Here is a 22,830-nt window from a genome sequence, read left to right on the forward strand (position 1 = left end):
CCCATACCAAATGGAATTGAAGGAGACAGACAGGAGGGACTTCACGGAACGTGTGGAGATGTTCTGTGCACCCAAAACACGTGCAGGAAGCAAAGAGTGTCAGTGCAGGTGTGCAGGTCAGCTCCCTGCCCCTCCGCACGGGGGGCTGTGGGGACTGAGGCGGCTGATTGTCTCAATCAAAGCTCTCTCAGAGGGGCTGATCCTGCTCCTGTTGAAATCAATGCCAGGGCTTCCCTGTGTTTCAAATGAACAGGGTTAAACTCTTCATTACATGCCCTGGAGTTTGTCCTCTGGTGTGTCCACCTTGTGCCATCTCATCCTCGCAATTGCTACTTCTGCTGTTGTAAGTGTGAAAGCCAGAGGAGAAGAGTATTGGGGTTTTTTCTGAAGTATACAGTGAGGGATTTCAGCATCTTACGATGTTTTAAGTAATTAATTGTCAAGAAACACAACAAAAATAGATGAAGCATTAAAGGAAATTTGCAAGCCATTGAAGCAAGGAGCTGCAAATAAAAGCAATGGCTGTATTCTACCTTTAGCTATCAGTATAAAACTCATCAAAGTAAACCAGTTTTATTTAGACATCTGGAAAATGTACTTTGACAAACATCCACTTGATGACTGTCAGTGTCTTATAAAAAGACTTTGATATCCAAGATCTGCAGAAACTGTCAGAATAAACTGATTGTTTTTTTTTTCTTTTGACAGAAGGTTGTTTCCTAGCCATGATTCGTATTGTCTAGGTGATATGTTTTTAATATCTTGATAGAAAGGATTATTTTTACAAATGTTTTTGTATCTACTTGTGCAAAATATCATGACTTTAAGAAGATATATTTACAAGTTAAGCAAACTCAAAATGCAGAATCTGTATTCCTGCTCCTTCCAGTACTCTTAATTGTTCTGTCCTTGAGGTTAATGGATAGTGATTTTAAGACTTTGTATTTTTGATGGACTCGCAGAGCTTAGGTAATTTATCAAAACCTCTTTTCAAGCAGATGAAGAGAATACAGTAATCATGTCAGTGTCTGAAGGGTGGGTGTTAAGAGGATGGAGCCAGGCTTTGCTGAGTGGTGGCAAGCACCTGGCAAAGAGGCAGTGGGCAGAAACTGATGCCCAGGAAGTTCCACCTGAATATGAGAAAGAACTTCTTTACTGTGCAGGTGACCACACGTGGAAGAGTTTGCCCAGAGAGTCTCCTTCACTGGAGATATTCAAGAATCATCTGGATGCAGCTCTGTGCATGTTCTCTGGGACAGCACTGCTTGAGCAGGGAGGTTGGATCAGATGATGCACTGTGGTCCCATCTTACCCATTCTGTGATTCTGTGATACTGTACTTTGAGTGATATTGTTTCCTTGCACTTAATGCTACTGAATTATATAGAGACAGGGCAAAATGCTGTTACATATTTTAGCCTTTTTACAAAAGGCTTTTCATCACCCATAATCCAGCATACCTCACCTTAGATAGAAAGAACTGTTTGAGGCAGTAGGTGTAACTGCAGATGTCTAAAACAGCTTTTTCCTCTTGGCTTTTTTTTTTTTTTTAATCCAGAAAGAAGGTGTTGCCTTGCAGTGTTACTGGAGATGCTGAATACATTAAAGTAGGAAGATGAGAGGAATGCCTTGTGGGGACTTCTTGTAAACATGCAGCATGATTGCTTTTTATTGGAAAAGGCATTTCTGCGATGTTCTGTGCAGTGCTGTACTGCCATAGATATGTTGAAAATGCTATGAAAGCCTTAACCATTTAATTCTCATAATCCATCTGTGAGCACTAAGTGATTAGTTGCAGTTTATCCCAGTATGGATGCTGGTGTTGCTACTTGCATAATCCTGCCCTGCAAGGTCCTGCTGGAGATGGCAATGCCCATGCTCAGTGTGGCTGGCAAAACCTCTAGAGAGCTGGCAGGGTGACCCTGGTCAAACAGAAAAGTCTGGAAGAGGTGAGCAGTTTATACTGGTTGGAAGAGTAATGGTGTAGTTTCTTGATGGCTACAAGGGTGGTCATATTGACTAATTTTAGGCACCAGATTTAGGACTATCATTTCCTCTTTTGTCTTTAGGGAACAAAGACTTCTCATGTATATGAACAAGATCAAGAGGAAAACTAAATTTTAGGCTATATATATATATACATATAGATACAGATACAGATAGATATATATATATACAGATATATACATACATATACTCTTCTCAGCCTCATTTACATAGTCTGGTATTTGCTTAAAAGGTAGGTTTCTGCACATGTGTTTTTCTGATACTGAAGATATGCCCTGGCCATTGTCCCAGCTTTGGGCGAGCACATTGTTTTGCAGAAAGGCATTTTACAGACAGATAAAATAAATACAAGAATCTTGAAACATTTTGTTTCAGGAAAGCAGACTGCCTTGGAGTGGATATCCTGTATGGAGTCAGGAAGGTATAGGAGGGTACTGGAGATGCTGTGCTTGCAGTGGCTGTAGATCTAGAAATGGATAACAGGGGTGGGGGGAGGGAAGTTAGTTGTTTTTTTGCTCATTCTCTCAGACACAGATGCTATTTTTGTCTAGCAAATATCAACTTATCGGTATTATAAAGCAATCCTACTAAGGAAATACCCTTTTTAAAAGTCTTTGTTTGCTACAAAATTGCAGAATGTTTGGTCAACTTTACTTCAAAAATGAAGTTTTTTCATTATTTCACCATTTACTTTCAGGGTGGCTAAACAACAATTCAGTGCTGCCTGCAATACTACACTATTTCAGAGCAACTGTTTGTGGTACAGGCAATTACACGATACAATTCCCTCATTTAAGGATGGCTGTTCAGGGAATCACAGGTATCAGCATACTGGACAGAACTAGCATTGGCTGCAGCCTTAACAGTGGATTAAACAAGTTTGAGGGAGGCTATTTATACCATTAAGGAGATGCTGGAGAATTACTGAAAATAAGTGTATGCTGATAAACTTTGTCCTGCAAGGCAATAATAACAGCTATTTTGACTTTGGAAAAGTTTTTAATGCTGTGGACCAGGTTCTCTGAAAATAGCTTGTATGTTTGTGGTAGCTGTGTCTTGGATTGTATTGACTGGTTTCTTTTCATGGCCATTAAGTGTTTGAGCTCACCAAAGCTGACCTCACACAGATTTCGAGGAAGGAGCTGCTTTCAGCTGATTTGGGTGGGTTATTTTCCTTGACCTAGGGATTGTGTTCTTCCTTTCTACCTGCACATCTTTCTTGAGGGAAGTGGCCTCCTCTGCTGGTCATTCTATTTTTTCCTCAAATATGTGAGAGACAACTAGTAACCTCATTTCCCTTTTTTTTTTTTTAATCCACAGAAATGATCTTCAGTTGTTTGTTTTGGCAAATGATTCCTGAGAAAGGGGAAGCTAATATGATAGTAACAATTGCTCTCACAGATCCTAAGTTTTTTGCAGCACCACTCCAAGTCACCTCCTTTCTCTGCTTTTCTCTTCTTGACTGCTTCCACTCTGGTTTCCTTTGATGTTTTTTTTTTTTTGTTCTTGTTGTCTGTTTATATCTTTTTGTTGTCTTTTCAGTTATGATTTTTCATCCATCAACTCACTGCTTTTCTAAGCCAAGCCAAAAAAATTGCAGTAGTTTGCACCTACACTCACACAGAGATTTAAATCTTCAAGCTTCTGACTGCAATTTGTCTGCCAGTTCTCACCTTTTTTTCCCTCTGTATGAACAGCCTGTGTCTTTCCAAATTCCAATTTTGAGATGCTTTTCTCTTCCCCCGTCCCAGTTTAATTCCTAGGAAGAATAAAATCCTGGCTCCACTGCATGCTCTTTGCTACAGAGCAGTGCCCACACTTTCCATCTCTGTGACTCATAGCGTACAAAATTAGTGCCTGCGAGCTCGAGGAGCAGGGAGAAGCTGCAGCTCCCAAGAAACCCTGTTAGCAGGCATTAGCTACTGCTCTCACTGAAGATGGTGACTTTTTCCTCTCTGAGCTTATCCCTGTTGCCCGCCCTGCCTTTTTTCCTTATGCCAGAAAAAGCATTTGTGTAACTTTCCCAGATCAGGAGAAGATTTCAGTTAGAGCAACTGGGGAAATGAAAGACTAATTTGATTGGTTTTGTGTGTGTCAAATGAAAATAGTTTTGATTTTTTTCCTTCATTTTAAGGAATTTAGATTAATAGTTTCCAATTTTTGTTTTCATGGATTCTGTGATGATAAAGACTACTTAAATGCTGTGTGCACTGCCAGAGAAAGTGTGCAAAATTTTATATTATACATCTGTTCAGGTTTTCCTGCGGTAGCCTGTCAAAACTATAGATTTGTAGGGAATATCCCGGGTGTCCAATGAAATATCACATCAGCTACAAATTTATGAAAAAAAAAGAAAAAATTTTTTTTTTTTTGCTTTTACCACACTGTTGAAGAAAAAAAGTTACTATCACACAGAAGATTCCTATTTGGAAAGTATTTCAATTGTAAGTGGAAGATGAGAAACGGTGTATTTCAGAGCATTATATCAGCAACTGTAGCTAACAATGTAGTTCTAAGAATAATTGAGAACACAGGATAAAAGTTGTCATGGTTGTTTCCATCTTGATCCAAACAAGTCTCCTTATTTGACTTAAATTTCAAAACTGTGTTTTAATAATTGTGTATCTGATGTAGTTTCATGCATTCAGTGTTTAATTGTTAAGCAGAAAACTTACAGGTAGTACAGAGAAAACTATTTAAGGGTCCAAAAAGTTAAATTTTCAGATTTTGATTGATCAATATATATACACACATGCATCCATGTGTGTATATATATGTATTTATGCATATGTATACACAGTTTCATAAATATAGCTAACAACATGTTTTTCTGCTAGATGAAAAAACACCCAGTAGAGCAGGATGTAAGTAGTCTGTAATAAGCTAAAATAAATCATCCAGAAAAGCTGAGGTGACCCTATTTTGTTCAAAGCTGCATAACTGCCCATTTCAGAATTATGACATAATAGATATTTATAGCTGTCATCACAGTTTTTTTAATTCAACCAGATCTTAAAACATTTGAAACAGCACATAATATTCTTCTCTGTTTAGGGGTGCTTTCCAGTAAATTTAAGTCAGCTCCTAAATGCTAATGCAAGAGCTAGTTATAGTTCAGTTGAATTTTAACAAGTGTATGGATGGCATGTTTCTGTGAAATAAAATTCAGTGTAACTTTCCAGGGTACTTGCTCTGCCAAGAAATATGTAATTTCCCATGCTAACTGTATTTAATTGTTGGAGGATATCTTGTAGTTTCTACTGGTAAAAATGGAAAAATATGCCAAAATTGGTCAGGCTAGGTAATACTATTTTGAGCTCAGTCCTACATAGATAGCACTGAGTATCTCCATCATTCCTTCTTCTATGTGGAAGGAAGACAGCCAGCAGGGAGACCCAGTGATGCTCATTTTCTTTCTGTCCTACTTGGGACTGCAGTTGTGGATCCAGAGCAAATGGATCACTCCTTAGCCCCAGATGGATATTATATCCATTTAACTCTGTGTTTGTTCTCTAACTCCTTTCTGAGAAACCATTTTCTCTTATGAAAAGGATGGCTTTTGGTTTTATGGGAATAAATTCAGAGAAATGGGTTGGAGTGAACAAATACCAGCCAGCTGCAATAGTTGTGTGGTCCTTCTGCAGCACAAGAGGGGAAAGAGAGAGGGGGCTGAGTGCAGGCTGGGGGGCAATGTGGAGGAATGAGGGAGGGGTGAATGATGGAGCTCACTCAGCCCTGCTCCTGGCTGGGCTGTTCCATCAGTGACCTCTGAAGCTCCTGGTTCTTGCCAAGGTGGTCTCCCTCCAGCCGTCCCACTCTTCTAGATGCAATGGCAAATCTTGAACCCCTCCATTAATTGATTTATCTTGCTGAAGAAACAGAAAGCTACCACAGCAAGCCAACAGTCAAATCCCTGCAGTGTTTTGCCAGGTGAGTGGCTTACCTGGCCCACAGAGGAGCTAGATAAACCCAAAGCAGGAGGTGGAGGGGCTGCAGAACCATTAGAGAAAGGGAAGGAGGCTGAAAGGCTGCTCATTTTAACACAAGGTGCTGTTGGACAGGCTCATCTGTGCTGCTTATCCACACTCTCAAAACAGGATTTATGGCATCCAGGACACTCTGCAGGGAACTTGCCACCCTAATCACCAAGAAAGACAGGAGGAAAACCAGGACCTGTAAATCTTGTCTTTGTTTTGGTTTTCAGGGAAACACTTTGTTGACTCAAATGCTTCCTGAAGCAGCCATTTATCCTTTTCTGGCCCAAATTTACTTTTGTGCTTAAGGTGCTGGTGAAGAGGATCCTCAGCTGTCTTGCTCATTCTGGGCTCAGAGAGCTTCATCTGTGCTTACTGAGCAGGCTGGGGCTGGAGAGGAGACTCTAGACCACAGGTTAGGGAGTAGGGCACTCACCTGAAGTGGGGAAATCTGGGATGCAGACCTGTTCCCAGCACACTGGCCACAGCTCTGATTATGTGCTAAGAGGAGACTTCTGCAAATAGGAGTGGGATTCACCTGACCAAATGTGGATTATGGCCTCTGAGTCCCTTTTCTAGACTCCATGTACTGGAGAGAAACGTGTTTGCATAGAAAACAACTCTCCTTCCAGTGTGAACATTTGAAATAGACACAATGAATTGCAGCTTTAGAGCATCTCTTTCAAACTACAAGGAATTTAGAAAAGCTGCCCACATGTAGATGACTGCACCAAAGGAGCCTGGTTGACATAAATGTTGCAAAAGGTAACTGAGGAATTCATGGATATTTTGAGAACACTTTCAGATTCAATTGCCTGAATTTTCCTATCAGCTTCTAAGCAATTTAATGGAACTAGGTCATGATACCTTACAGGATAGAATCTTTCTCTCCCAGAATATAATGATTTTCACATCCAAATATCTTAAAAACATATACATATCCATATAACAGGTATGGCTGTGATCCAGACAGGTTAGTGTCAGGGATTGTGGAAAAAGGTCTACACAGGACCAAATACCAATGGCAAAGACTTCCCTATCCTCCACTGACTATCCATGGACTGTGACAAACAGTGATATTTTCCTATCAATATCATTCTCCAAGTCAGAATTCAGGTTTAAAATAAATGTTTGCATTTTTCATTGAAACAGTAATATTTCAGTAAAAATGGGCTGGAAGTTTTAAGAAATACAATTATCCATTATTTAAAACATCAGACAAAGTGAATTAACAAAACTAATCAAATTTAAGTATTCTGTATTGATATATCTCAGTATATTGCAGTAACTTTCAATCAAATGACAGTTGCTTTATAGTGACTGTGGTACCTGTCATAATGAAGAAACAGGTGAAAACCACAGTAATTTAATTAATTAAAATTCAAACATTAATTTTCCCTGAATTTGAGTCATAGTTTTGGGAAAGAATAACAGAAAAGTTATGATCGTTATTGGAAGTTGTTCCTTCATAGAGGCTTTGGTTTAGTTTTTTTTAAATTTTATTTATTTTCTAAGATTCACACAGAGGTTTGATTCTGATTTAGTTAATGTTCAGCCTATTCAGAAGGGTAAAATTACTGGAGTGAGCTTTATTGCTGTATTGGAGGTCTTGAGAAATTTAAATTGAGAAGAATTCTAATGCATCTCTGTAGAATATTATCTGCCTCACTTCTGAATGCTCTGCTACCATGTGCAGAACATGGCACATAAGTGGCTTTTGGGGCTGGATGCACTTATGCAAGTGTTTTTCCTTGCCATGTCTTAACACAACAAAAAGACACTTGAAGCCTTTACTTGGGGCTTATCTTTTTTCCAGATTTAAATGTAAAGAGACCAAAGTCCATCACAATGCACCTGCAGGCTTTTTTTTCTTTCAACTCTAGACATTGTGATGATTTCAATGAAAAATTCTGTTGCCAAGGAATTGATGAAGAGAAGGTTTGGAAAATGCTATTGTTTAAGATAGAGCCAAGAGTAAATTTAAAAAAAAATTTTGCAGTGGGTTGCAGGTAAAAATTGTTTATAAGCTTATATTAGCTAGTCAGGGAACATAAACTTTATTCTGTGCTTTACACAGACTGTTCTACAGTGCAAATGTTGGACTGCATCTAACAAATTATCTAAGGAATATGCCCTGTGAACAGTTGCAAACATTATATGCTGAGATGTGTTCAATACACTGTTCATTGAGCAACTCTGAAGAGTAATAGTAATAATAATAATAATAGGAGCCTATTTGCAGACAGTTGCAAGCAGGAGAAATGGCTAAATGCTTCAGTTAAATTATTCCTTATTTGCCTTGTCATACTATGTGGTAACAGTTAATAATATAATGTGTTTTAGTAATGGATTGGGGTTTTTTCCTGCGTTACTTCCTCTGTCCAGACTATTGTCTTCCATTAGCCATTCTCAGTGGTTTATTTGTTTGTAAAGTCCATCCAATGGTTATAGGCTGACTCCAAACTTGGCTTTCCTACTACGTCCAAGTGATGAAGTAATGTCTTTTGTGGACACTTATCCAGCAGATCTACTAGAGGGTTTTACTGCTATTTTATTGCAGTTCTTCCTAGGGACTTGGTAATAGCTGTGCTGAGTATCAAAGCTGAAGATGAATATGGACCTTGGCCCTCCCTTACACATTTCAGAGAATTTCTAACCCATTTTCTGATCTTTAATATTATAAGATACTTCAACAAATATTATGATTGAGATTTTCGAATAATCAGACTTAAGATAGTATTAGGTCAGTTTAAAATTACATCACTTGAAGTTCTAATGTGAGACTTTACACCTCACTAAGCTTTCCTATTTGTGTTTAACTCATCTATTACTTTCTGCAGAAAATAGTATTTAAGCTTGTAGAGGAACATGTCTTCTCTGAGCTGTTTCTAACGAGCTGATTAATGTAATGTGTTACAAATAATGTGGTATTCAGTTGTTTGGGGTTTTTTTAAACTAGATCAGTTCATGTCAGATTTTATAAAAATGCTAACGGCACAAAATATATTCAGATACATCCATCTAAAAGCAGAGGAACATTGTGCAGTAGAGTGAAGCAAGAGGAATTTCAGTGTATGCAGTAGATATTGCCACTTGCATAACAATTCACCTCTCTCTGTTGCTAGTGAATATTCATATTCCCATAGTAAGGCTCTTTGTATTTACTGTTCTGCCGAAGTGCAAGATGGCATCCAAGCCCTCTAGTGTTTTATCGGAGTAGACATGTCATTTGCAATGTTATTCTAAGCCTCCCTAAATAGAACAAGCTGAGATGAACAATACTCATGTATACCTCTCCTAAAACTCCTTAAAATGTAAATGTAATGTGATATTGACTCCGTTATAACTGCCTCTTTTTGTAAAATCCCTTACACTGGCTTGACTTGGAATAAGAGTGAAGGTGGGGGGAAGGGAGAGAGTGAGCTTCTCTGGACCCTAAGCTGTCCATATTTGTAGCCCAGAAAAGCAAACTAGGAATCACCTGCATCAGAAGAAATAGATTCTAGTGTGCAGGAGAGAACTATTACACAGAAAACAAATTCTGTAACTTATAGATTAATCCATTCAACGATTCAGCTTTTTGCATATCTGAAGTACAAACTTTCCAATAGCCATCACTGCCTGTCTGTAGAAGCACAGCTTGTAACTGTGAACCATAGACTGCTTAAAAATAAGTAATCAGCATGATTCCTGGCAGTGTTCCCTGCTCTGGCTAGTCCTGCCTTCATAGCTGTTCCCTTGCTTCTTACACTGTCCTTCCTACCTGTGCTCTCCCCCAGGCCTACTAGTTACTCTCACCTCAAGTTTTCACATGCTTCATCTTTTCCAGGAAAGCAGCATCCCCTGGTACCAACAGTACCTTGGGGGCTGTGGTTGTTTGCCTCCTCTTCCTCACCCTCCCCTGCTGCCTTTCCTCTCAGTCAGCTCATTACCTGGGCAGGTTGAGTAACACCCAAGAGTTAATGGAAATTTTAGCACACTTCATTTACAGCTGCACTGGCTCCTTTTCACTAGGGAGGTCCCACTGGACTGATCTGGGCACAAAGCAGGACACCACTAGGTGCTCTCCCTGGCTTTGAGGGAGCTATTTTCTCTGGAACGGCATGGCTGTTCTCTGAGCAGTCTGAGGTGCAGTGGAGTGTCATGCAAAACCTGAAATTGGGACCATCCAGGTTTCATCCAGACAGGAGGCAAGGATACAGCGCAGCTTCAGATGCTTCCAATGGTTCAAAACAGATGTAAATAACTTCTGTCTTGAAAGGGATTCAAACCTATCTGCATAGTCACCCTTATCAGTTAGCTTGTTCTCCTACAGTTAATTTGTACCATGTTTGTGTGCAAATAGGGCTTTAAAGTGATCAGACAGCATAATTAAGCAAAACTGTACTTTAGAAATACCAAGCGAGTTTCCTCTTCATCTTGGTGGGAAAAGAGATAACAGCTACCAGGCCTCACTCTTTAGAGTGACAGAGCTGTATGACTCTGTAGCTGCTCTTCAGTGCCTCTCTAATCAAGGTGCTTCTCTTCAGATCGCAGTTGATGCTTTGGGAAATCTTCATCAGCCTTCAGTGCACTGCAAGCACTGGGAAAGCAAACATGGAAATAAGAACCTGTTGTTCTGATGGATTGTTGTGAGTTGTGCAGGGTCTGGTGAATGAAAATCAGAGGGGTGCTGGAACGTTTGTTTTTGACTGTGCCAGAAAGGGCTGAGCTGCTGGTGTGCTTGGTCGGGAGGTGCTCCATCCTGAGAGCGGCTCTGCAGCCAAGGGGCTGCCAGTCCAGCTTCAGTGGTGCAGCCTGCAAACTGCTGAGGGCTTTCCTGGGAGCCGTGGGACAGGCATTCAAATCCTGCAGACAGGCAGACACCACTAGGCAGTTCAAGGTAAATACTTGGTTGCTTTTTTCCACTGTCCTTATTATGTGTATCCCCAAATACAGGAAGGCAGAGTTTTTGTTCTCGGTGTGGTGACTTTTGTGCACCGTCTGTATTCACTGTATTCTTTCTGTATTCTCGAGAAATATGCCATTACAGGTAAGTCATATTTATTCAGGTAGTTATTCAGTGCTTGTTCCCTAATGAAAACCTCATTGCCACAGGTTTCTGTCAGGTCAGGAGCCATTCAGAGCAGCAGATGGGAGCCAGGCTTCTCATCCCAGTTAGATTTTGGCTTTTGTGTATTGCAACATTGTTGGGTGTCCTTTTTGCTAGTATAGTTGCCATATGCGAGTTAAAGTACTGATTTTGTTTAGTGATTACTGCTATCAATAAAGATAATTTTAGTAATTATCTTCCTATAACATCTTAATTTTGTACCCTGACAGGATTATATTTGCTATTTGATTTTATTGCAGTCTGTTAATTTGAGTCTGATTTTTCTTACTTTATTACAGTATTCAATAGCCACTATATTTTATAAATATAAATTACTTATGACTTGAAACACTTGAGAGGACATTATAACTTGTCATTTTGTATTTTGGAAAACAGATTTTCATTATTTTGTCAAGCAAACTTTAGGATAAAATGCACCTACTTGTAAATGAACCATGTAACTTGGCTGGGAGATCTAATGTAACTTGAGTAAGACAACAGCATAGCTTTGTGTGTCTTGCATGGGTGATACTCTAATCAAAAATAATGATTCTTAGAACCATCTTTTCATGGGAGATTTTCCTTGCCCTCAACACTTCAGCACATACATTTTACAGAACTCATTTTACAGACATATATGTGGATGTAGTTGAAGATGGGGTGTATTCCAGACAGCACCAGCTGCCTCTGATGGAAGAGAAGGGGAATGCAATTGCTTCTGTGGAAGTCTGTACATATTTGCCAGAATTTATAAATGTTTACAAGTAACTGGTCTTCGCATAAGCAGGGCCCTCAGGGAGTGCTAGGCCCCCATCTGCTGGAGAGTTTTATGTCAATTCTGGTGATTTTTAGGTTATTTTTCCTGCATTTTTCTCTAAGAATTATCATCACTTGGCTTACTTACTTAAATGCTGATAGTGCCTGGAGAGGCAAAGGCCTTATTGTTTGGAGTAGTCTACATACATATGGTGAGAGACAGTTTCTCTCCCAACAAGTTTTCCATCTAAATAAACAAGGTTAACAGGGCTGGGAAGAAGCAGTAACTCCCCATTTCACAGGGGAAGTACCAGAAAGTGAGAGGAGCTGAGCACTGAGCCCCAATCCTGACAGGCACCAAAACGTTTGCTCCTGGCAGGGCCAGAGGGTTTTGGAAAATATTTTTAAGTTGAAAACAGTTGGAAATGTACTTCAAGAAAAATAAACAGTGCAATCTGCTTGGATAGTAAAGCAGGAATGGTACAGAACCTTGTACCCCAGAGGTTCTGGGGATTAAAGGCTTTCAACTACTTTTATGACCTTTAGGGGATATTCTGTGGCCTCCTAAGTAATTTTTTGGTAGCTAAATTTGCAGCTTTTCCTTGTGGTAATGCTGCCTAGAGCTGTGCCTTTGACTGGAGTCTCTCGACTGTAGTTACACAGCGGACATGTGACTGAAGTCTAAGTTTGAAATTATTTGTTCCTTGCTGCTTTTGAGGAGCATGAGAAGGTACCTGAGATGCCTGCCTCGCTGTTTATAGAGAAGGCTTGCCTGAGGACACAGATGGGGGCTCCTTTTTTTTCTAGGGTGCTGCTTGTCTTCTGTGCACTGTTGGTTGGATGACAGAGGAGCACGTAACTGAGAGCAGTCAGGCTTGTACAGAAATTCCTTCCTTTGCCCCATCTCTCCCCCAGCATGGCCACTGCAGAAAGCAGCAATGAGAGTGCTCCTGGAACCAGCCTTACAGCTCTTGGAAGCCACCTCAGGGCAGTCCCAGTGGCTGGAGTAAGATTAATTGCACTCTTGAATTTCACACACATCTTTAAGGGCACCTCTAATTATGAATGCATTACAGATTACAGTTAAGATTGTAACATTGGGAATGTTTAAAAACAGGTATTTGTCATCAGCAGGGAAGCTTTTAAGAAGGTAAATCTTATATTACTATTTTCCTCTTCTCCCATGTAGGAGTAGTAGTGGGCAATGAGGAAAAATCTCTGGTATGGTAGAGGAAAAGCCTCTCTGTCCAGTTGTCCAGTGGAGACAGCATTAAAGCATCCAGATTTGGGGATTCTTTGGGAAATCTTTTATTTTAAATTCTTTTATTAGACCTAAGAAATAGCTCACAGTCCTGCCCAAAGAAACTAGTCTGAAGCTGAGCCCAAATTGTGCCAGCAAAGAATGGTGTACAGTGTAGTTTGAAGAGACTGGGTTATCACCTTGGGCTGATTTGCAGGGAAATTGAATATTTAGGTAGACATGCATATTTAGTAGAATCCTACTTATTGCTGCAAATTACAGTCACTTTGAAAGTGGATTGATTTACCTGTTTTCTCTGAAGTCCTCCTTTCATTCTCTGACTTGATGTGGTATAGAAAGAATCAAACCATCTCCATATTAAAAAAAAAAAAAAAAAAGAAAAGAGAGAAACTGTACTCAAACCATAAAAAGGTTTTGGTTTCTTCAAAAGAAGAAAGGCAGTCTTGCCATAAATTTGGTAAACTGCATTTATAGAGCTTATGCCCACAGATTTAGCTTGTAACAGGGAAATGTGCTATGTTTAAATACCCAGAAGGAGTCTGGAAGACAGATTTGTCCTGATAGCTTGTCATTTACCAAAATGGGTAGTGATAATTGGACACAGGAGACACTTGCAGATCAGCCTTTAGTGACAGTGCTGATAGTTACTGAAAACATAAAATATCTCATGGTGGAGCTTCAGTGTCTTCTCTGTCATCAGCCCAGGCAATGTCCCCGGCAAACACCATATGCATCATTGCCAACTGCATTTTATCAAAATACTCTCACTTCAATCCCTTTCTTGGTCTTTAAAATATTCTACAACTGTACATATTAAAATTTACAGAACATTAATGAAATTGGATAAGTGAAAGTGAGATGGATAAACCCATCTTTCCTATGTTGGTTTTGGCTGTGATATCTCTGGCCAGGAGTGAAGCAGGCACATTAGTTATCTGCCAGGTATAATCCTGTTTTCTGAACCTTGCTCCCCTTGATCAGCATTATATTACTAATCTTCACCTTTTAGCTGCCCTGTTGCTATTCTGTGCCATAGGACTCGATGTTGCTCTGATGGAGTGGAACAAGATGAAGAAGAAAATTACTTATTTGAAGAGTGAATTATCACACTTAGCTGAGAATCTGGGCATCAAAAAGCCCCCCAAAGTTTCTTAATTAGAACCTTTTCTTTTGCATTGCTTTTAAGTATAAATTATTGCAACTTCCTTGTTATTTAGCTTGTGCTTTTGGGAAAATATGAGGGGTTTTGTGGGCCACTGTACACAGCTATGATATAATAGCAGAAATCCCAGCAAAAGGTCATCTATCATTCTGACTTCTCCAACTACACTTCTGCCTGTCAAATAACTTATGAGAACTGTTTTGTTTTTTTTTTTTTACTGCATTTTACATGCTTGAATGCCACATCTTAGATGCAGGATACTTATCTCCTTGCTCTGTGCTGCCTTTTCAGCACTTTTAACTAGTCCTTTTCCTGCTTCTTGCAAAGCATGCACAACACTGCCTGCAATGGATGCTTGTATTGCTTAGTTTTAACATTTGGCTGTCTAAGGAGCTGCTGAAGATTATGTTCAGATGAAGCTAAATTGCCAGCTAAATACTGAATTGAGCGGTAGATGGTGAAGTCCCATGTGGTATTTTATTATTAATCTCATCAGGAGGTTGTAAAGAACAATACCAGTAATTAGTCATACCTTCTAACCCTGTAAACCAGGACATATTGGTTATATTACCCTTCACAGTATACTTTATTAATTACTTCCTATTTTACTGATGTATTATGATGTAAGAAGGATTGCTGGATCTTAATGAAGGTATTATGTAAATTAAAGAATACAATTTGACTGAACAGGTTAAAATTTATTTATTCATAACTAAATCATTGCTCGGTATCTTAAGTGTTTATGATTGAAAAGGTAGTTTCTCTTTGAAATGACACCTTGGATTAATAAATGCTGCAAAGATTTAAGAACTTCCTTTTCTGTCCTTTTGCTGATGTTGTTACCCTAGATATAAGGTTTTCAGGCTATATGTTATATTCATATCCACTGCTTCTAAGACATGTGACCTGAATGTGGCAAAAAGATAATTTTATAATATAATGGTAAGAAATTATAGGAAAAGGAAATGAGGCCAGTGGGTACCCTATAGTGAAGGTTCTGTTTGAGGAAAGGATCCCTGTACAGCAGAGCTGTTAATATCTGCTAAAGTAAATGGCATTTAGGCATATACAAAAACACATACCCTGGTGTTATTAATTAGGATCAGACAGTTTTTTAATTCAGTCAAGATTAAACATATGAGCACATTTTCCCTGAGTTGTTGTGGATTCAGTATACTGTGCTTTGAATCACATCATTTTACCTAAAAGTTATTGGGAGAAAAGGTCCAAGGGAGTTCAGTAACATAGACTGTCTCAAGTTCTCAAGACAGCACAAATACTAAATACATTTATAGATTTAACTTTCAGGCATTTTACTAAAAATTACTTGATTTAGCATTTGTTGCAATGTGCTAGAAACAGTTTCTCTGCCCATACATTTGATGTATGTATGAATAATATCAGGTTGGCTGCAACCAACTTTGAACTGGTAAATATTTACATAGGAATATTTACATTTTTCTGTAGCTATCAAGCTGATGAGTGGCCAGTATAGATCTGATGTGAAGAGAATTCCATCTCAAGTCAACCCTCCTCAAAGTAGGCTAGACACCAAATCCATCTGTTTTACCACAAACTTGCTCCCCACAAGCCACAAATTGCCCTTTTAGGAAAGCAAAGCAACCTTAAGGCAATAATAATCTGCACTGCTCAGGCAAAAGCAATTTTTAAATGGGCTTGCAAACATTGCTGTAGAAAGACACAAAGGCAATTAAAACTTCAAATAAATAATAATAATAAAAAGACAAAGAAGGTAATGTTAAATTTCAAAATTGTCTATCAGTATTTGAACTTAAGTTTGAAATCTATATCGAATCCTACAGATTGGTTTGTAGGAGAAAAAATCCTACTTTTGCTCTTTCGAATCTTCAGTTTTTAATTTATTTTTCCATTTTTGGCACAAATGAATCCAACTCTGATAAACTTAATGTTATATTTTTTATAAGTGGTGGAGGAGGAAGAGGGGTACAAATCAGTTTTCAGGTCTTTAGAAAGCAAGTTTTAGGGCTCGCCTACTTTTTTTGTTTGTTTTGTCTTGGAGTGTTGCAGTTTTAATGACTGTATTTTTTTTTCTGTGAGACACAGGCTGATCCAACAGACATTCAAAAACCTTGTAATCTGTATTTATTACTCAATGGAAGACACAAGGCTAATGGAATGAATTGATAATGCTCTGTATGCACATGCTGTATTTGCCTAGTTCTGTTTAAGTCTGAATGGAAATTTTACTTATTGTTTAGCTAATAAGTATTTTTACCAGCTATATTAGTTCTGGGTATTGATTTTACACTAGCAGTAAATTTGATAAATATTTTTGCAACTATTTAATTGTTTATTTCTTTGTTTGTAGATAATAAAATTGAAAGTCCCAGCTGAGACACTGAGCTGCCAAGAATGAACACAAACCTATAGAAACAAAAAAATAGTATTTTCCTCAGAAAATTCTTTGCAGATATGAAACAGTTTTCTGGTCTTTTTACTCACATATATTTAAATATTAAAATTTTAAAATGTGGAAAATAATAAACTACTAATAGTTCTGAATATAAGTGTCTGAAGTTGGAGTAAGATGCCCACTTAGAAGACTTAATGAAGAATAAAGTTGTAACCACAGTTAGCTGAAGGTGCATGGAACCACTGCAGGGGGGAGAGCAGGGATCTAACACGAACCAGGCTCCAGTGAAGTTAGTGAGGCAGAGTCCTGATGAATACTCCTGTGTTTAAGCATTGTTCCTGGTGGGGGTACATGGTGAAGAAAAGCATCTTTGGAGCAGTGTTGGGTAGGAGTGATGTTCTGTTGCTCATTTAGATCATGAACCTTTTGTCAATACGAACAATTAGTGGGCTAAAGATTCCATTGACCACACGACAAGAATCAATACCCACAGTACTTGTTAGTTATTTACCACAGAGTGTATTAAAGCCTGTAGATTCACCATAAATCCTTTAAAGCTATCCTGCTATGATCCTTGCCACAACATGCATTGACACATCAATAAATCCTTTTGACAAGGGCGATATGTGAAAATCAATACCAGTTTATCAGCTATTTCCATGTAGTCTTTTCTACAGAGGTTTAAAGATCTTTTCCCAAAGCTGTACAACTGACATGGTGTAGGGACAGATCTTGAATCAAATAGTGACCTTGATTAATGCTGTTCACACAAAGAAATTTTTAAATCCCATATAAAGGACATACAACCATTTCTGATGAGGTTAACTGTTTGAAAAATGCTTCTAAAATCTTTTAATGAAATTTCTTTTTTTTTTTTTTTTTTTTTTTTTTGTTGTGGGTTTTTTTTGTTTTTTTTTTTGAAAGTGAGTGAACTTTGTGTTCACACAGACCATATTAAGTGGGGTTTTTTTCTGAAACAGAAAGAAGTTTTTTTTCTGCTGATAAAAAATTGCCAGATGTTTCTGTTTCACTAAATTATTTTCTACAACACATTGCCAAAGGCTGTGCTATGTATTTATTCTGCTATACAAATTTTATTGCATTATAAAAATAGGTTCAATGCATATATTTATAATGGAAAGTATATGACTTAGGAAGAGTGGAACCATTTTTTTAGTTGGTTCTTCTGAAGTGTTTGAGGAACTTTGAACTGATCCTATCTGATTTCAAGTGTCAAGAAATCTTTTAAATATCTAGGCACCTTAGGCTTCCAGTGGTGGTTATCTTTCATGTCTAAGTAACAGATTATTTAGATTCCTATAGGGATTCCTTCTATGCATACTGTCCTCCAAATGTATGCAGTAGTTTTATCCTGATGTTTTATACATCACTTATTTCATCAGAAAGTTCTAATTGTCCTGGAGGACATAAAAACTTTCAGAGCCAAAGTAAAGAAGGAAATGTCCCTAAGATACAGAAATATAGTTGAAACAAAACTTAAACAGAAAATAATGGCTACATTAATGACAATAATTGTTATTCTTTTTAATTTAAATATTTTGCCCCTTTCTTGCGCAAAAAATAAAAAAAATTAATTGCAAGTTAGGCAAAATATTAAATTAGTTCTGTATCTTTCATTCAGGGGCATGTAAGTCATGCAGCAGCTTAAAAAAGATCTCAAATTCCACAGAGAGGAAAAGATAAGGAAGCCTAATACATGGCTTTATGGGACTGCCTCTGCCAAAGTCAGCTTTGATAGAAGCAAATCCAATTCCCTCTTCAGTCAATGGGAGCTGGCACTGCTAATGGCAGGGTTCAGTTCTGCCCCTTGGTATAATTTTTCAGTGTACTGAATGTGCTTCCTGTAAAGTTTTCTACAGATACTGACCCTAAAGGAAGGAATAAGAAAGCTTTGACTTATGTTGCAATGGTTTTAAGTGATGCAAAAGCTAAGTGTAACACTCATGATGGAGATTCAGGTCTCTTGGTCTTTCCCTGCCCAACTCTATTAAACATTTCACTGTAAAAATCTTACCTAAAACCTCCACTCTAAAATCTCAGTTATGCTGCTATGTGTATGATGTAATGTACATCTTTTATCTGACTTTCTTTCTCCCCTTTATTTTCCTCCCTCCATCATTTCTCCTTTACCATGTTCCCTCTGATGAATCTCTTAAGTATGGATAAATGTAAATGGCATTAAAATACAGGAAAAACTCTGCTTTAACTACCTTGTTTATGATAATAAAGATATTTAAATAATATCCCCTCTTCCATTAGATACATGAACCATCCTTAAAAATAATTAGTGAATTTGTCACTTTTCACAAAGGATTTGTTAAATACCTTCTCTCTGTCTCATTATCTTCTTTTAAAGAGGGAAACTGTTCTCACCTAGTGCTGTTTCCCATTAGAGGAGTCTGGGTTTCTTGGTGCACGACCAGGAAGGGGTTCTGGTGTGGCCACAGGGACTGCAAGCTGAAAAGGGAAGACAGTATGAGGAAAAGGGTGGAATAAAATCCACATAAACAACTGAAGAACAATGATCCCTGAATGAAAAACAAGGTAGAATAGCCTCGGGCAACAGATAACCCAAGCTCCAGCTGACCTTGGCAGCATGACTGGGTCTCTGCATAAGGACAGAATCCTCCAGCAATTTCATCAGTTTTGCCCCACTGTCAACCTTGCATCTATTATTATTTTACGTCTTTTTTTTTTTTTCTTGTCTGCTCACATCTATTTGTTACTATGACTAATAGAAGTAAGATCCCTAAGTGAGCTTGATCTTTCTCAAGTCTCTCAGACTCCTGAGAACTGATGAAATTCAGGCCCCCTTTTTTTTCTTTTTTCCAAATCTCTTGAGCCAGAGAAAACTAGACAGCAACTCTGCACCAGCAGGGTTGAATTTTGGACCTAAGAGCAGTCTTGCTTCTCATTTTGGCATAGTTGTAGAGTGTATCTTTTGTCCTTTCTGCTGTGAATGTGGAGTTAAACTAACAGCAGAGGATGGAATGGCAGCTGTCTTGAGCACGTCACTTGGCAGTGACCAGACCTTAAGCATGAACAGATTTGTTGAGGCAGCTTTCCCAGCCTATTCAGTACAGGCAACCAATTCTGAGCCTTGTGTGCTATGAGCTGATGGGGTCTATTAAATATCCTCATCTGAAACGTGCCAGAGGCCAGTGTAAGGGAAAGAAAGGAGTATTCACTGAGAGATGTAAGCTAAAAACTGTCAAGAGTTCTGTGTTGCCAAGAATAGTTGTTTGTTTATTTGTTTGTGAAAGATGCATCAATGCATACTGCTTTAAAATTGTAAGGGCTGCATGGTTTTTTATGTCATATAAGAATTTTGGCATTTCTTTGGCTGTAACAAATGATCATGCTACTGCATCTACAGCTGGTATATATGAATGAAACTCCATATATTCAGCTGAGAGGGGAAGATTGCTTTGTGGTGTTTTTGTTACAGGCTACCATGTACCCTATGCACCTGTGTTTTAAAATCACAACATATCAACAAGAGCCAAACACTTGTGACCTGTACAGGATAAAAATGTGTTACCATGGTGTTTTGATGTTTTAGCCATTTTAAATATTAATATAATTTAAGAGAGTGTATTACAAATTTTAGTTTATTTATCATTGCAGAAGGGTCATTTCTACTGTTTGAATAATTTTGTGTATATTTTCATTTGAGGCTGATGAACTAATTTCCAGTTAGTTTATTTTTAAAAGAGAGAGTTCTGTAATTTAAAAGCACACTAGTAAAAATACGGTTAATTTTTAATGCTGCTGAAAATAAAGGGGTCTTGTGCTCTTAAAATTAAAAAGGAAACTTTTTTCATTACAGTAGATTGATAAGTTATTACATGGAACATGGTTTGTTTTCAAAAGCAGGAAAAAATTTTGCAGGTCTTCGGATTACACCCATCTTCATCAGATTTTCCTGCAGAGGAGGTGCAGGGGAAGAAATCTGTGAAAAAAAATATGGTGTTGCTGCATGACCATGAGGTCTCTTCAAGAAATTATTTTTTCTTATTATTCCTTATTATTTTATCCTGTCAACTGTCCTCTGTAGTTGAAAATTTGGGTTAGGAGCAAAGTTAGAAGTTTGAATGATCAAACAAACAAATGGGAAGAAGCAAGAGAGAGGATTTCAGAGGCAAGGATTTGTTTGGTGGTCAGCAAGAGGGTTTTATTCCCACCCTCCAACCTGACCCATTTTCTTTGCTTCAATTATTTAGTGGTTTTACCTGAGCAGTGATAAAGCATGTGTGCTAAATACCTAGCAGTGCTTTGTCATCAATAGAAAGTCTGTATCAATTGCTTTAGTTAGTTTGTAAATCTGCTAGTGGAGAAGCTGAATTCAGAAGTCCTGAAAATGCTGCATAAATGTTTGCCTGAAATAAGGATAAGGTATAAAACCACACCAGTCTTCTAGACGGGGAAGCAATAAGCATATTTTGGTTTCACCTTCAACTGTTGTCTGATAAAAGCAAACCACCCATTCTTCATTTTGTGCCTTGCACAGAGGGAAGGACAGAATATTTCACTTCTTTCCAAGTACATGATGCTAGTGTTCTAAACAACTCAAAAGTTTGGGGTTTTTTTTCTTCTAGAAATAATATTTCCTCAGCTTCTAGGATCACAGATATAAAATACTTTGTAAAATAAAAAACCCAAAAAAACCCCTAAAAACAAAAACCCACCAAAAATCTCTTAGAAGCCTAGCGTGTATAGTCAGTCCACACATTATATGCTTGTTCCTGGGAATTTCCTATTTCCTGGGATTCAGACATCCCTTCCATAAGCTGACTGATACTGGAGCCTGTGCTGGACACAGCTTAAAAGAGGAAGGGCTTCCTTTTAAAGATGTCTCTCTGCATTTTGGCTGAGGTCTTTTCAGGAGTTGTAAAGAAATTTGGCAGGTGAAGTGCAGCAGTCCTTTGAAAAGATGTTTTCTCATGTTTGAACAGCTCTGGTGGCCACTGCCAAGGAGGGACAACTGCCAGTCACTCCTGAACCCTTCCCAGCCCTTTTTGGGAGAAACTGATGTCATGATTCATCTTTGCATGAGACAGTGCTCATGTTTCCCTGCTGTTTTATGCCTCAGCACAGGAGGAGGTTCTTTGTTTTCTCTCCCCTTGGGCTCGCTTCTTGCAGTCCCATGCAGGGCTGAATACAATCTGGCCTATGGTAGATATTTAGAATCTGTTTGCTTGCTCTTCTACAGCTTTCAAGGCTTGCCAGCAATACTGTGGGAAGCCTGGAAAAAATTAAAGTGTTATTCTATCCTGAAACTTGTTTCTGCAAAAATGCTATTCTAGGCTTCCATGTTTATTGTTTCTCCATGATTCTCCGTATGAAATTTGATCTGTTTCAAAAGGGGAAGAAAAAAAGCAACAAAAAAAGAAATAAAATTTCTGATTACCTGTCCAGCAGTTGCCTTCTTTGAGCAGACAACCTGAATTCTCTCTCCTCAGTCTGAGAATCAGAATCTCTTCTGGTGAAAGGAATCAAACCCAGCTGAGAATGGCTCTCCTGTGTTTGAACATAAATTATTTTAGCTGAAAAAAATTAAGCAACTTGACAGTGCAAATTCACATTGCAAGGTTATTTTTAAATTCTAGTATATTGGCTGGTTCATAGGGAAGGTAGGACTGTAAATAGTGGGACAGGACCTGGGGCTTCCTCTGAGAAATATTTTTGTTACCTGCTTTCCAGTATCATTTATTCAGCCTGCAGAATAACTTCTTATGTTTCAAATGCAAGTCACAGACCCAAATCACCCCTGTATTAGTCCAGTTGGAATGAATCCATGAAGATTTAAATATTTTATCTCTGTAAAATTCGGTGACATTTATTGTGGAATTTCCTTTGGAAGCTTCTATTGGGAGAAGATGCACATGGTACATAGCTTGCCTTTACCTATAGGTTGGTGACAGAGAAGTTCTGAAAGGGTCCCTATGTCATAAACACAGGGAGGCACGTCAGAGGCCCTGATGTGAACATGACCTGCAAGAATTCTGGATTGAAAACAACAGATTTGTTAATGGTCAGGTCTGGTAAACTGGTGGTGGCCTATCTCTCATCTGGAAACTGTTTCTGTTTACATTCAAAACAAGCAAGTATGTTCAATCAGGCCTTCTTGATAGATGAAAAATAAAGTTCTTCTGATCTACAG

The 22,830-nt window shown here is 38.3% G+C and overlaps 1 protein-coding gene and 1 long non-coding RNA gene across 14 annotated transcripts in view; one reads left to right on the forward strand and one right to left on the reverse strand.

Moving 5' to 3' along the window:
• LDB2 (LIM domain binding 2) overlaps positions 1 to 22,830 on the forward strand; it is a 363,575-nt gene that overhangs the window by 179,133 nt on the left and 161,612 nt on the right. The gene's annotated exons all lie outside the window — the stretch shown is intronic.
• Positions 8,693 to 22,568, reverse strand: LOC135300074 (uncharacterized). Of its 3 annotated transcripts, XR_010361953.1 has the most exons (6): positions 22,360 to 22,568; positions 22,078 to 22,187; positions 19,041 to 19,124; positions 13,376 to 13,439; positions 12,563 to 12,657; positions 8,693 to 10,562 (listed from the first exon to the last, which is right to left on the reverse strand). It is a non-coding gene; the product is annotated as an uncharacterized LOC135300074 (long non-coding RNA). The 3 variants fall into 3 exon arrangements; XR_010361952.1 differs by lacking the exon at positions 12,563 to 12,657 and having other exon boundaries at positions 8,693 to 10,828; XR_010361954.1 differs by lacking the exons at positions 8,693 to 10,562; positions 12,563 to 12,657; positions 13,376 to 13,439 and adding an exon at positions 16,568 to 16,657.

The sequence above is a fragment of the Passer domesticus genome, chromosome 4 (assembly GCF_036417665.1).
Source record: "Passer domesticus isolate bPasDom1 chromosome 4, bPasDom1.hap1, whole genome shotgun sequence".
NCBI classification, from domain to species: Eukaryota; Metazoa; Chordata; class Aves; order Passeriformes; family Passeridae; genus Passer; species Passer domesticus.